Here is a 16,159-nt window from a genome sequence, read left to right on the forward strand (position 1 = left end):
TGACACCAGACTCTGATCCCAGACTCTGACCCGAGACTCTGACACCTGACTCTGGTCCCAGACACTGACCCAAGACACTGAACCCAGACTCTGACCCCAGACTCTGATCCCGGACACTGACCCCAGACTATGATCCCAGACTTTGACCCAAGACACTGACCCATGACACTGACCACAGAACTCTGATCCCAGGGACTGACCCCAGACTCTAATCCCAGACACTGACCCCAGACTCTGATCCCAGACACTGACATCAGACAGATCCCAGACTCTGATCCCAGAGTCTGATCCCAGATACTGATCCCAGACAGTGACACCTTCCTCTGATCCCAGACAGTGACACCTTACTCTGATCCTAGACACAGACCCAAGACACTGACTCCAGACTCTGATGCCATACACTGACCCAAGACACTCACCCCAGACTCTGATCACAGACACTGATCCAAGACACTGACTCCAGACTCTGATCCCAGACACTGACCCAAGACACTGATCCCAGACTCTGAACCCAGGCACTGATCCCAGACACTGACCCCAGACTATGAAACCAGGCACTGACCGAAGACAATGACCCCAGACTCTGATCCCAGACACTGACCCAAGACATTGACCCCAGATTCTGATCTCAGACACTGACCCAAGACTCTGATCCCAGACTCTGATCCCGTACACTGACCCCAGACTCTGATCCGAGACACTGACCTCAGACTGATCCCAGACTTGGACCCCAGACTCTGAGCCCAGACACTGACCCCAGAATCCTATCCCAGACACTGACTCCAGACTCCGATCCCAAGACACTGACTCCAAACTCTGATACCAGACACTGACCCAAGACACTGAACCTAGACTCTGCTCCCAGACTCTGATCCCAGACTCTGACCCAGGACACTGACCCCAGACTCTGATCCCAGACACTGACCCAAGACACTGAACCCAGACACTGATCCCGGACACTGACCCCAGACTATGATCCCAGACTCTGACCCAAGACACAGACCCAAGACACTCACTCCAGACTCTGACCCAAGACACAGACCCAAGACACTCACTCCAGACTCTGATCCCAGACATTGACCCCAGACTTTGATACCAGGTACTGACCCCAGATTCGAATCCCAGACGGTGACCCCAAACTCTGATCCCAGACACTGAACTCAGACTGATCCCAGACTCTGACCCCAGACTCTGATCCCAGACACTGACCCAAGACACTGAACCCAGACTATGATCCCAGACTCTGACCCAAGACACTGACCCATTACACTGACCACAGAATCTGATCCCAGACACTGACCCCAGAACTCTGATCCCAGGCACTGACCCCAGACTCTAATCCCAGACACTGACCCCAGACTCTGATCCCAGACACTGACATCAGACAGATCCCAGACTCTGATCCCAGACTCTGATCCCAGATACTGATCCCAGACACTGACCCCATACTCTGATCCGAGACAATGACCAAAGACACTGAACCCTGACTCTGATCACAGACAGTAACCTCAGACTCTGACCCCAGACTCTGATCCCTGACACTGACCCCAGACTCTGATCCCAGACTCTGACCCAAGATACTGACCCAAGACACTGACCATAGACTCTGCTCCCAGACACTGATCCCGGACACTTACCCCAGACTCTGATACCAGACACTGACAGAAGATACTGAACCTAGACTCTGCTTCCAGACACTGATCTCGGACACAGACCCCAGACTCTGATCCCAGACTTGACCCAAGACTCTGACTCCTGACTCTGATCCTAGACACTGACCCCAGTCACTGACACCAGACTCTGATCCCAGACTCTGACCCGAGACTCTGACCCCTGACTCTGATCCCAGACACTGACCCCAGACTCTGATCCCAGACACTGACCCAAGACACTGAACCCAGACTCTGACCCCAGACTCTGATCCCAGACACTGACCCAAGACACTGAACCCAGACTCTGACCCCAGACTCTGATCCCGGACACTGACCCCAGACTATGATCCCAGATACTGATTATGGACACTGACCTGAGATTCTGATCCCAGAATCTGACCCAAGACTCTGACCCCTGACTCTGATTCCAGACACTGACCCCAGACTCTGATTCCAGACTCTGACCCAGGACACTGACACCAGACTCTGATCCCAGACACTGACCCAAGACACTGAACCCAGACTCTGACCCCAGACTCTGATCCCGGACACTGACCCCAGACTATGATCCCAGACTCTGACCCAAGACACTGACCACAGACTCTGATCCCAGACACTGACCCCAGAACTCTGATCCCAGGCACTGACCCCAGACTCTAATCCCAGACACTGACCTCAGACTCTGATCCCAGACACTGACATCAGACTGATCCCAGACACTGACCCCTTACTCTGATCCTAGACACTGACCCAAGACACTGACCCCAGACTCTGCTCCCAGACACTGATCCCGGACACTAACCCCAGACTCTGATACCAGACACTGACATAAGACACTGAACCTAGACTCTGCTTCCAGACACTGATCTCGGACACAGACCCCAGACTCTGATCCCAGACTCTGACCCAAGACTCTGACCCCTGACTCTGATCCTAGACACTGACCCCAGTCACTGAGACCAGACTCTGATCCCAGACTCTGACCCGAGACTCTGACCCCTGACTCTGATCCCAGACACTGACCCCAGACTCTGATCCCAGACACTGACCCAAGACACTGAACCCAGACTCTGACCCCAGACTCTGATCCCAGACACTGACCCAAGACACTGAACCCAGACTCTGACCCCAGACTCTGATCCCGGACACTGACCCCAGACTATGATCCCAGATACTGATTATGGACACTGACCTGAGACTCTGATCCCAGAATCTGACCCAAGACTCTGACCCCTGACTCTGATTCCAGACACTGACCCCAGACTCTGATCCCAGACACTGACCCAAGACACTGAACCCAGACTCTGACCCCAGACCCTGATCCCAGACACTGACCCAAGACACTGAACCCAGACTCTGACCCCAGACTCTGATCCCAGACACTGACCCCAGACTATGATCCCAGACTTTGACCCAAGACACTGACCCATGACACTGACCACAGAACTCTGATCCCAGGGACTGACCCCAGACTCTAATCCCAGACACTGACCCCAGACACTGACATCAGACAGATCCCAGACTCTGATCCCAGAGTCTGATCCCAGATACTGATCCCAGACAGTGACACCTTCCTCTGATCCCAGACAGTGACACCTTACTCTGATCCTAGACACAGACCCAAGACACTGACTCCAGACTCTGATGCCATACACTGACCCAAGACACTCACCCCAGACTCTGATCACAGACACTGATCCAAGACACTGACTCCAGACTCTGATCCCAGACACTGACCCAAGACACTGATCCCAGACTCTGAACCCAGGCACTGATCCCAGACACTGACCCAAGACACTGACCCCAGACTCTGATCCCAGACACTATCCCAAGACTCTGCCCACAGACTGCGATTCCAGACTCTGACCCAGGACTTGACCCCAGAGCCTGATCCCAGACACTGACCCAAGACACTGATCCCCGAAACTGATCACAGACACTGACCCCAGACTCTGATTCAGACTCTGACCCCGGACACTAACCCCAGATTCTGATCTCAGACACTGACCCCAGACTATGAAACCAGGCACTGACCGAAGACAATGACCCCAGACTCTGATCCCAGACACTGACCCAAGACTCTGACCCCTGACTCTGATCCTAGACACTGACCCCAGTCACTGAGACCAGACTCTGATCCCAGATTCTGACCCAAGACTCTGACCCCTGACTCTGATCCCAGACACTGACCCCAGACTCTGATCCCAGACACTGACCCAAGACACTGAACCCAGACTCTGACCCCAGACTCTGATCCCAGACACTGACCCAAGACACTGAACCCAGACTCTGACCCCAGACTCTGATCCCGGGCACTGACCCCAGACTATGATCCCAGATACTGATTATGGACACTGACCTGAGACTCTGATCCCAGAATCTGACCCAAGACTCTGACCCCTGACTCTGATTCCAGACACTGACCCAAGACACTGAACCCAGACTCTGACCCCAGACTCTGATCCCGGACACTGACCCCAGACTATGATCCCAGACTCTGACCCAAGACACTGACCACAGACTCTGATCCCAGACACTGACCCCAGAACTCTGATCCCAGGCACTGACCCCAGACTCTAATCCCAGACACTGACCTCAGACTCTGATCCCAGACACTGACATCAGACTGATCCCAGACACTGACCCCTTACTCTGATCCTAGACACTGACCCAAGACACTGACCCCAGACCCTGCTCCCAGACACTGATCCCGGACACTAACCCCAGACTCTGATACCAGACACTGACATAAGACACTGAACCTAGACTCTGCTTCCAGACACTGATCTCGGACACAGACCCCAGACTCTGATCCCAGACTCTGACCCAAGACTCTGACCCCTGACTCTGATCCTAGACACTGACCCCAGTCACTGACACCAGACTCTGATCCCAGACTCTGACCCCTGACTCTGATCCCAGACACTGACCCCAGACTCTGATCCCAGACACTGACCCAAGACACTGAACCCAGACTCTGACCCCAGACTCTGATCCCAGACACTGACCCAAGACACTGAACCCAGACTCTGACCCCAGACTCTGATCCCGGACACTGACCCCAGACTATGATCCCAGACTTTGACCCAAGACACTGACCCATGACACTGACCACAGAACTCTGATCCCAGGGACTGACCCCAGACTCTAATCCCAGACACTGACCCCAGACACTGACATCAGACAGATCCCAGACTCTGATCCCAGAGTCTGATCCCAGATACTGATCCCAGACAGTGACACCTTCCTCTGATCCCAGACAGTGACACCTTACTCTGATCCTAGACACAGACCCAAGACACTGACTCCAGACTCTGATGCCATACACTGACCCAAGACACTCACCCCAGACTCTGATCACAGACACTGATCCAAGACACTGACTCCAGACTCTGATCCCAGACACTGACCCAAGACACTGATCCCAGACTCTGAACCCAGGCACTGATCCCAGACACTGACCCAAGACACTGACCCCAGACTCTGATCCCAGACACTATCCCAAGACTCTGCCCACAGACTGCGATCCCAGACTCTGACCCAGGACTTGACCCCAGAGCCTGATCCCAGACACTGACCCAAGACACTGATCCCCGAAACTGATCACAGACACTGACCCCAGACTCTGATTCAGACTCTGACCCCGGACACTAACCCCAGATTCTGATCTCAGACACTGACCCCAGACTATGAAACCAGGCACTGACCGAAGACAATGACCCCAGACTCTGATCCCAGACACTGACCCAAGACATTGACCCCAGATTCTGATCTCAGACACTGACCCAAGACTCTGATCCCAGACTCTGATCCCGTACACTGACCCCAGACTCTGATCCGAGACACTGACCTCAGACTGATCCCAGACTTGGACCCCAGACTCTGAGCCCAGACACTGTCCCCAGAATCCTATCCCAGACACTGACTCCAGACTCCGATCCCAAGACACTGACTCCAAACTCTGATACCAGACACTGACCCAAGACACTGAACCTAGACTCTGCTTCCAGACTCTGATCCCAGACTCTGACCCAGGACACTGACCCCAGACTCTGATCCCAGACACTGACCCAAGACACTGAACCCAGACACTGATCCCGGACACTGACCCCAGACTATGATCCCAGACTCTGACCCAAGACACAGACCCAAGACACTCACTCCAGACTCTGATCCCAGACATTGACCCCAGACTTTGATACCAGGTACTGACCCCAGATTCGAATCCCAGACGGTGACCCCAAACTCTGATCCCAGACACTGAACTCAGACTGATCGCAGACTCTGACCCCAGACTCTGATCCCAGACACTGACCCAAGACACTGAACCCAGACTCTGACCCCAGACTCTGATCCCGGACACTGACCCCAGACTATGATCCCAGACTCTGACCCAAGACACTGACCCATTACACTGACCACAGACTCTGATCCCAGACACTGACCCCAGAACTCTGATCCCAGGCACTGACCCCAGACTCTAATCCCAGACACTGACCCCAGACTCTGATCCCAGACACTGACATCAGACAGATCCCAGACTCTGATCCCAGACTCTGATCCCAGACTCTGATCCCAGATACTGAGCCCAGACACTGACCCCATACTCTGATCCGAGACACTGACCAAAGACACTGAACCCTGACTCTGATCACAGACAGTAACCTCAGACTCTGACCCCAGACTCTGATCCCGGACACTGACCCCAGATTCTGATCCCAGATTCTGACCCAAGATACTGACCCAAGACACTGACCATAGACTCTGCTCCCAGACACTGATCCCGGTCACTTACCCCAGACTCTGATACCAGACACTGACAGAAGATACTGAACCTAGACTCTGCTTCCAGACTCTGATCCTAGACTCTGACCCAGGACACTGACCCCAGACTCTGATCCCAGACACTGACCCAAGACACTGAACCCAGACACTGATCCCGGACACTGACCCCAGACTATGATCCCAGACTCTGACCCAAGACACAGACCCAAGACACTCACTCCAGACTCTGATCCCAGACATTGACCCCAGACTTTGATACCAGGTACTGACCCCAGATTCGAATCCCAGACGGTGACCCCAAACTCTGATCCCAGACACGGAACTCCGACTGATCGCAGACTCTGACCCCAGACTCTGATCCCAGACACTGACCCAAGACACTGAACCCAGACTCTGATCCCAGACTCTGATCCCGGACACTGACCCCAGACTATGATCCCAGACTCTGACCCAAGACACTGACCCATTACACTGACCACAGACTCTGATCCCAGACACTGACCCCAGAACTCTGATCCCAGGCACTGACCCCAGACTCTAATCCCAGACACTGACCCCAGACTCTGATCCCAGACACTGACATCAGACAGATCCCAGACTCTGATCCCAGACTCTGATCCCAGATACTGAGCCCAGACACTGACCCCATACTCTGATCCGAGACACTGACCAAAGACACTGAACCCTGACTCTGATCACAGACAGTAACCTCAGACTCTGACCCCAGACTCTGATCCCGGACACTGACCCCAGATTCTGATCCCAGATTCTGACCCAAGATACTGACCCAAGACACTGACCATAGACTCTGCTCCCAGACACTGATCCCGGTCACTTACCCCAGACTCTGATACCAGACACTGACAGAAGATACTGAACCTAGACTCTGCTTCCAGACTCTGATCCCAGACTCTGACCCAGGACACTGACCCCAGACTCTGATCCCAGACACTGACCCAAGACACTGAACCCAGACACTGATCCCGGACTCTGACCCCAGACTATGATCCCAGACTCTGACCCAAGACACAGACCCAAGACACTCACTCCAGACTCTGATCCCAGACATTGACCCCAGACTTTGATACCAGGTACTGACCCCAGATTCGAATCCCAGACGGTGACCCCAAACTCTGATCCCAGACACTGAACTCAGACTGATCGCAGACTCTGACCCCAGACTCTGATCCCAGACACTGAACCCAGACTCTGACCCCAGACTCTGATCCCGGACACTGACCCCAGACTATGATCCCAGACTCTGACCCAAGACACTGACCCATTACACTGACCACAGACTCTGATCCCAGACACTGACCCCAGAACTCTGATCCCAGGCACTGACCCCAGACTCTAATCCCAGACACTGACCCCAGACTCTGATCCCAGACACTGACATCAGACAGATCCCAGACTCTGATCCCAGACTCTGATCCCAGACTCTGATCCCAGATACTGAGCCCAGACACTGACCCCATACTCTGATCCGAGACACTGACCAAAGACACTGAACCCTGACTCTGATCACAGACAGTAACCTCAGACTCTGACCCCAGACTCTGATCCCGGACACTGACCCCAGATTCTGATCCCAGATTCTGACCCAAGATACTGACCCAAGACACTGACCATAGACTCTGCTCCCAGACACTGATCCCGGTCACTTACCCCAGACTCTGATACCAGACACTGACAGAAGATACTGAACCTAGACTCTGCTTCCAGACTCTGATGCCAGACTCTGACCCAGGACACTGACCCCAGACTCTGATCCCAGACACTGACCCAAGACACTGAACCCAGACACTGATCCCGGACACTGACCCCAGACTATGATCCCAGACTCTGACCCAAGACACAGACCCAAGACACTCACTCCAGACTCTGATCCCAGACATTGACCCCAGACTTTGATACCAGGTACTGACCCCAGATTCGAATCCCAGACGGTGACCCCAAACTCTGATCCCAGACACTGAACTCAGACTGATCGCAGACTCTGACCCCAGACTCTGATCCCAGACACTGACCCAAGACACTGAACCCAGACTCTGACCCCAGACTCTGATCCCGGACACTGACCCCAGACTATGATCCCAGACTCTGACCCAAGACACTGACCCATTACACTGACCACAGACTCTGATCCCAGACACTGACCCCAGAACTCTGATCCCAGGCACTGACCCCAGACTCTAATCCCAGACACTGACCCCAGACTCTGATCCCAGACACTGACATCAGACAGATCCCAGACTCTGATCCCAGACTCTGATCCCAGACTCTGATCCCAGATACTGAGCCCAGACACTGACCCCATACTCTGATCCGAGACACCGACCAAAGACACTGAACCCTGACTCTGATCACAGACAGTAACCTCAGACTCTGACCCCAGACTCTGATCCCGGACACTGACCCCAGATTCTGATCCCAGATTCTGACCCAAGATACTGACCCAAGACACTGACCAGAGACTCTGCTCCCAGACACTGATCCCGGTCACTTACCCCAGACTCTGATACCAGACACTGACAGAAGATACTGAACCTAGACTCTGCTTCCAGACACTGATCTCGGACACAGACCCCAGACTCTGATCCCAGACTCTGACCCAAGACTCTGACTCCTGACTCTGATCCTAGACAGTGACCCCAGTCACTGACACCAGACTCTGATCCCAGACTCTGACCCGAGACTCTGACCCCTGACTCTGATCCCAGACACTGACCCCAGACTCTGATCCCAGACACTGACCCAAGACACTGAACCCAGACTCTGACCCCAGACTCTGATCCCAGACACTGACCCAAGACACTGAACCCAGACTCTGACCCCAGACTCTGATCCCGGACACTGACCCCAGACTATGATCCCAGACTTTGACCCAAGACACTGACCCATGACACTGACCACAGACTCTGATCCCAGACACTGACCCCAGAACTCTGATCCCAGACACTGACCCCAGACTCTAATCCCAGACACTGACCCCAGACTCTGATCCCAGACACTGACATCAGACAGATCCCAGACTCTGATCCCAGAGTCTGATCCCAGATACTGATCCCAGACAGTGACACCTTACTCTGATCCCAGACAGTGACACCTTACTCTGATCCTAGACACAGACCCAAGACACTGACCTAAGACACTGACTCCAAACTCTGATACCAGACACTGACCCAAGACACTGAACCTAGACTTTGCTGCCAGACACCTATCCTGGACACTGACCCCAGACTCTGACCCCTGACTCTGATCCCAGACATTGACCCCAGACTCTGATCCCAGACTCTGACCCAGGACACTGAGCCCAGACTCTGATCCCGGACACTGATGCAAGACACTGAACCCAGACTCTGACCCCAGACTCTGATCCAGGACACTGACCCCAGACTATGATCCCACTCTGACCCAAGACACTGACCACAGACTCTGATCCCAGACACTGACCACAGACCTCTGATCTCAGGCACTGACCCCAGACTCTAATCCCAGACACTGAGCCCAGACACTTATCACCGACACTGACATCAGACTGATCCCAGACACTGACCCATTACTCTGATCCTAGACACAGACCCAAGACACTGACCTAAGACACTGACTCCAAACTCTGATACCAGACACTGACCCAAGACACTGAACCTAGACTTTGCTGCCAGACACCTATCCTGGACACTGACCCCAGACTCTGACCCCAGACTCTGACCCCTGACTCTGATCCCAGACATTGACCCCAGACTCTGATCCCAGACACTGATGCAAGACAGTGAACCCAGACTCTGATCCAGGACACTGACCCCAGACTATGATCCCACTCTGACCCAAGACACTGACCACAGACTCTGATCCCAGACACTGACCACAGACCTCTGATCTCAGGCACTGACCCCAGACTCTAATCCCAGACACTGAGCCCAGACACTTATCACCGACACTGACATCAGACTGATCCCAGACTCTGATCCTAGACTCTGATCCCAGATACTGATCCCAGACACGGACCCCATACTCTGATCCTAGACACTGACCAAAGACACTGACGCTGGACTCTGATCCAAGGCACTGAACTCAGACTGATCCCAGACTCTGACCCCAGTCTCTGATCCCAGATACTGATCCCGGACACTGACCCCAGACTCTGTTCCCAGAATCTGACCCAAGACACTGACACCTGACTCTGATCACAGACAGTGACCCCAGACTATGATCCCAGAGTCTGACCCAAGACACTGACCACAGACTCTGCTCCCAGATACATACCCCAGTACTCTGATCCCAGGCACTGACCCCAGACTCTAATCCCAGACACTAACCACAGACTCTGATCCCAGACACTGACATCAGACTGATCCCAGACTCTGATCCCAGATACTGATCCCAGACACTGATCCCTTACTCTGATCCTAGACACAGACCCAAGGCACTGACGCTGGACTCCGATCCCAGACACTGACCCAAGACACTGACTCCAGACTCTGATCCCAGATACTGACCACAGACTTTGATACCAGGCACTGACCCCAGACTCGAATCCCAGACAGTGACCTCAAACTCTGATCCTAGACATTGAATTCAGACTGATCCCAGACTCTGACCCCAGACTCTGATCCCAGATACTGATCCCAGGCACTGACCCCATACTCTGATCCAAGACACTGACCAAAGACACTGACCCCTGACACTGATCACAGACAGTGACCCCAGACTCTGACCCCAGACTCTGATCCCGGACACTGACCCCAGACTCTGATCCCAGACTCTGACCCAAGATACTGACCCAAGACACTGACCATAGACTCTGCTCCCAGACACTGATCCCGGACACTACCCCAGACTCTGATACCAGACACTGACACAAGACACTGAACCTAGACTCTGCTTCCAGACTCTGATCTCGGACACAGACCCCAGACTCTGATCCCAGACACTGTCCCCAGAACTCTGATCCCAGGCACTGACGCCAGACTCTAATCCCAGATAATGACCCCAGACTCTGATCCCAGACACTGACATCAGACAGATCCCAGACTCTGATCCCAGATACTGATCCCAGTGACTGACCCCTTACTCTGATCCTAGACACAGACCCAAGAAACTGACGCTGGTCTCCGATCCCAGACACTGACCCAAGACACTGACTCCAGACTCTGATGCCATACACTGACCCAAGACACTCACCCCAGACTCTGATCCCAGACACTGACCCAAGACACTGACCCCAGACTCTGATCACAGACACTGATCGAAGACACTGACTCCAGACTCTGATCCCAGACACTTACCTAAGACACTGAACCCAGACTCTGACCCCAGACTCTGATCTCGGACACTGACCCCAGACTCTGATCCCAGACTCTGACCCAAGATACTGACCCAAGACACTGACCCTAGACTCTGCTCCCAGACACTGATCCCGGACACTGAGCCAGACTCTGATCCCAGACCCTGACCCAAGACACTGACCTAAGACACTGACTCCAAACTCTGATCCCAGACACTGACCCCAGACTCTGATCCCAGACTCTGACCCAGGACACTGACCCAAGACACTGACACCAGACTCTGATCCCAGACACTGACCCAAGACACTGACCCAGGACACTGACCCCAGACTCTGATCCCAGACTCTGATCCCAGATACTGATCCCAGACACTGACCCCATACTCTGATCCGAGACACTGACCAAAGACACTGAACCCTGACTCTGATCACAGACAGTGACCTCAGACTCTGACCCCAGACTGTGATCCCGGACACTGACCGCAGACTCTGATCCTAGACTCTGACCCAAGATACTGACCCAAGACACTGACCATAGACTCTGCTCCCAGACACTGATCCCGGACACTTACCCCAGACTCTGATCCCAGACTCTGACCCAAGACTCTGACCCCTGACTCTGATCCTAGACACTGACCCCAGTCACTGACACCAGACTCTGATCCCAGACTCTGACCCGAGACTCTGACACCTGACTCTGATCCCAGACACTGACCCCAGACTCTGATCCCAGACACTGACCCAAGACACTGAACCCAGACTCTGACCCCAGACTCTGATCCCAGACACTGACCCAAGACACTGAACCCAGACTCTGACCCCAGACTCTGATCCCGGACACTGACCCCAGACTATGATCCCAGACTTTGACCCAAGACACTGACCACAGACTCTGATCCCAGACACTGAGCCCAGAACTCTGATCCCAGGGACTGACCCCAGACTCTAATCCCAGACACTGACCCCAGACTCTGATCCCAGACACTGACATCAGACAGATCCCAGACTCTGATCCCAGAGTCTGATCCCAGACACTGACATCAGACAGATCCCAGACTCTGATCCCAGAGTCTGATCCCAGATACTGATCCCAGACAGTGACACCTTACTCTGATCCCAGACAGTGACACCTTACTCTGATCCTAGACACAGACCCAAGACACTGACTCCAGACTCTGATGCCATACACTGACCCAAGACACTCACCCCAGACTCTGATCCCAGACACTGATCCCAGACTCTGACCCAGGACACTCACCCCAGACTATGATCCCAGACTCTGACCCAAGACACAGACCCAAGACACTCACTCCAGACTCTGATCCCAGACATTGACCCCAGACTTTGATACCAGGTACTGACCCCAGACTCGAATCCCAGACGGTGACCCCAAACTCTGATCCCAGACACTGAACTCAGACTGATCCCAGATTCTGACCCCAGACTCTGATCCCAGACACTGACCCAAGACACTGAACCCACACTCTGACCCCAGACTCTGATCCCGGACACTGACCCCAGACTATGATCCCAGACTCTGACCCAAGACACTGACCCATTACACTGACCACAGACTCTGATCCCAGACACTGACCCCAGAACTCTGATCCCAGGCACTGACCCCAGACTCTAATCCCAGACACTGACCCCAGACTCTGATCCCAGACACTGACATCAGACAGATCCCAGACTCTGATCCCAGACTCTGATCCCAGACTCTGATCCCAGATACTGATCCCAGACACTGACCCCATACTCTGATCCGAGACACTGACCCCATACTCTGATCCGAGACACTGACCAAAGACACTGAACCCTGACTCTGATCACAGACAGTGACCTCAGACTCTGACCCCAGACTCTGATCCCGGACACTGACCGCAGACTCTGATCCCAGACTCTGACCCAAGATACTGACCCAAGACACTGACCATAGACTCTGCTCCCAGACACTGATCCCGGACACTTACCCCAGACTCTGATACCAGACACTGACACAAGATACTGAACCTAGACTCTGCTTCCAGACACTGATGTCGGACACAGACCCCAGACTCTGATCCCAGACTCTGACCCAAGACTCTGACCCCTGACTCTGATCCTAGACACTGACCCCAGTCACTGACACCAGACTCTGATCCCAGACTCTGACCCGAGACTCTGACCCCTGACTCTGATCCCAGACACTGACCCCAGACTCTGATCCCAGTCACTGACCCAAGACACTGAACCCAGACTCTGACCCCAGACTCTGATCCCAGACACTGACCCAAGACACTGAACCCAGACTCTGACCCCAGACTCTGATCCCGGACACTGACCCCAGACTATGATCCCAGACTTTGACCCAAGACACTGACCCATGACACTGACCACAGACTCTGATCCCAGACACTGACCCCAGAACTCTGATCCCAGGGACTGACCCCAGACTCTAATCCCAGACACTGACCCCAGACTCTGATCCCAGACACTGACATCAGACAGATCCCAGACTCTGATCCCAGAGTCTGATCCCAGATACTGATCCCAGACAGTGACACCTTACTCTGATCCTAGACACAGACCCAAGACACTGACTCCAGACTCTGATCCCAGACACTGTCCCAAGGCACTGCCCACAGACTGTGATCCCAGACTCTGACCCAGGACTTGACCCCAGAGCCTGATCCCAGACACTGACCCAAGACACTGATCCCCGAAACTGATCACAGACACTGACACCAGACTCTGATTCAGACTCTGACCCCGGACACTGACCCCAGATTCTGATCTCAGACACTGACCCCAGACTATGAAACCAGGCACTGACCGAAGACAATGACCCCAGACTCTGATCCCAGACACTGACCCAAGACATTGACCCCAGATTCTGATCTGAGACACTGACCCAAGACTCTGATCCCAGACTCTGATCCCGTACACTGACCCCAGACTCTGATCCGAGACACTGACCTCAGACTGATCCCAGACTTGGACCCCAGACTCTGAGCCCAGACACTGACCCCAGAATCCTATCCCAGACACTGACTCCAGACTCCGATCCCAAGACACTGACTCCAAACTCTGATACCAGACACTGACCCAAGACACTGAACCTAGACTCTGCTCCCAGACTCTGATCCCAGACTCTGACCCAGGACACTCACCCCAGACTCTGATCCCAGACACTGACCCAAGACACTGAACCCAGACTCTGATCCCGGACACTGACCCCAGACTATGATCCCAGACTCTGACCCAAGACACAGACCCAACACACTCACTCCAGACTCTGATCCCAGACATTGACCCCAGACTTTGATACCAGGTACTGACCCCAGACTCGGATCCCAGACGGTGACCCCAAACTCTGATCCCAGACACTGAACTCAGACTGATCCCAGATTCTGACCCCAGACTCTGATCCCAGACACTGACCCAAGACACTGAACCCACACTCTGACCCCAGACTCTGATCCCGGACACTGACCCCAGACTATGATCCCAGACTCTGACCCAAGACACTGACCCATTACACTGACCACAGACTCTGATCCCAGACACTGACCCCAGAACTCTGATCCCAGGCACTGACCCCAGACTCTAATCCCAGACACTGACCCCAGACTCTGATCCCAGACACTGACATCAGACAGATCCCAGACTCTGATCCCAGACTCTGATCCCAGACTCTGATCCCAGATACTGATCCCAGACACTGACCCCATACTCTGATCCGAGACACTGACCAAAGACACTGAACCCTGACTCTGATCACAGACAGTGACCTCAGACTCTGACCCCAGACTCTGATCCCGGACACTGACCGCAGACTCTGATCCCAGACTCTGACCCAAGATACTGACCCAAGACACTGACCATAGACTCTGCTCCCAGACACTGATCCCGGACACTTACCCCAGACTCTGATACCAGACACTGACACAAGATACTGAACCTAGACTCTGCTTCCAGACACTGATGTCGGACACAGACCCCAGACTCTGATCCCAGACTCTGACCCAAGACTCTGACCCCTGACTCTGATCCTAGACACTGACCCCAGTCACTGACACCAGACTCTGATCCCAGACTCTGACCCGAGACTCTGACACCTGACTCTGATCCCAGACACTGACCCCAGACTCTGATCCCAGACACTGACCCAAGACACTGAACCCAGACTCTGACCCCAGACTCTGATCCCAGACACTGACCCAAGACACTGAACCCAGACTCTGACCCCAGACTCTGATCCCGGACACTGACCCCAGACTATGATCCCAGACTTTGACCCAAGACACTGACCCATGACACTGACCACAGACTCTGATCCCAGACACTGACCCCAGAACTCTGATCCCAGGGACTGACCCCAGACTCTAATCCCAGACACTGACCCCAGACTCTGATCCCAGACACTGACATCAGACAGATCCCAGACTCTGAT

The sequence above is a fragment of the Mobula birostris genome, chromosome 9, assembly GCF_030028105.1.
Source record: "Mobula birostris isolate sMobBir1 chromosome 9, sMobBir1.hap1, whole genome shotgun sequence".
NCBI classification, from domain to species: domain Eukaryota; kingdom Metazoa; phylum Chordata; class Chondrichthyes; order Myliobatiformes; family Myliobatidae; genus Mobula; species Mobula birostris.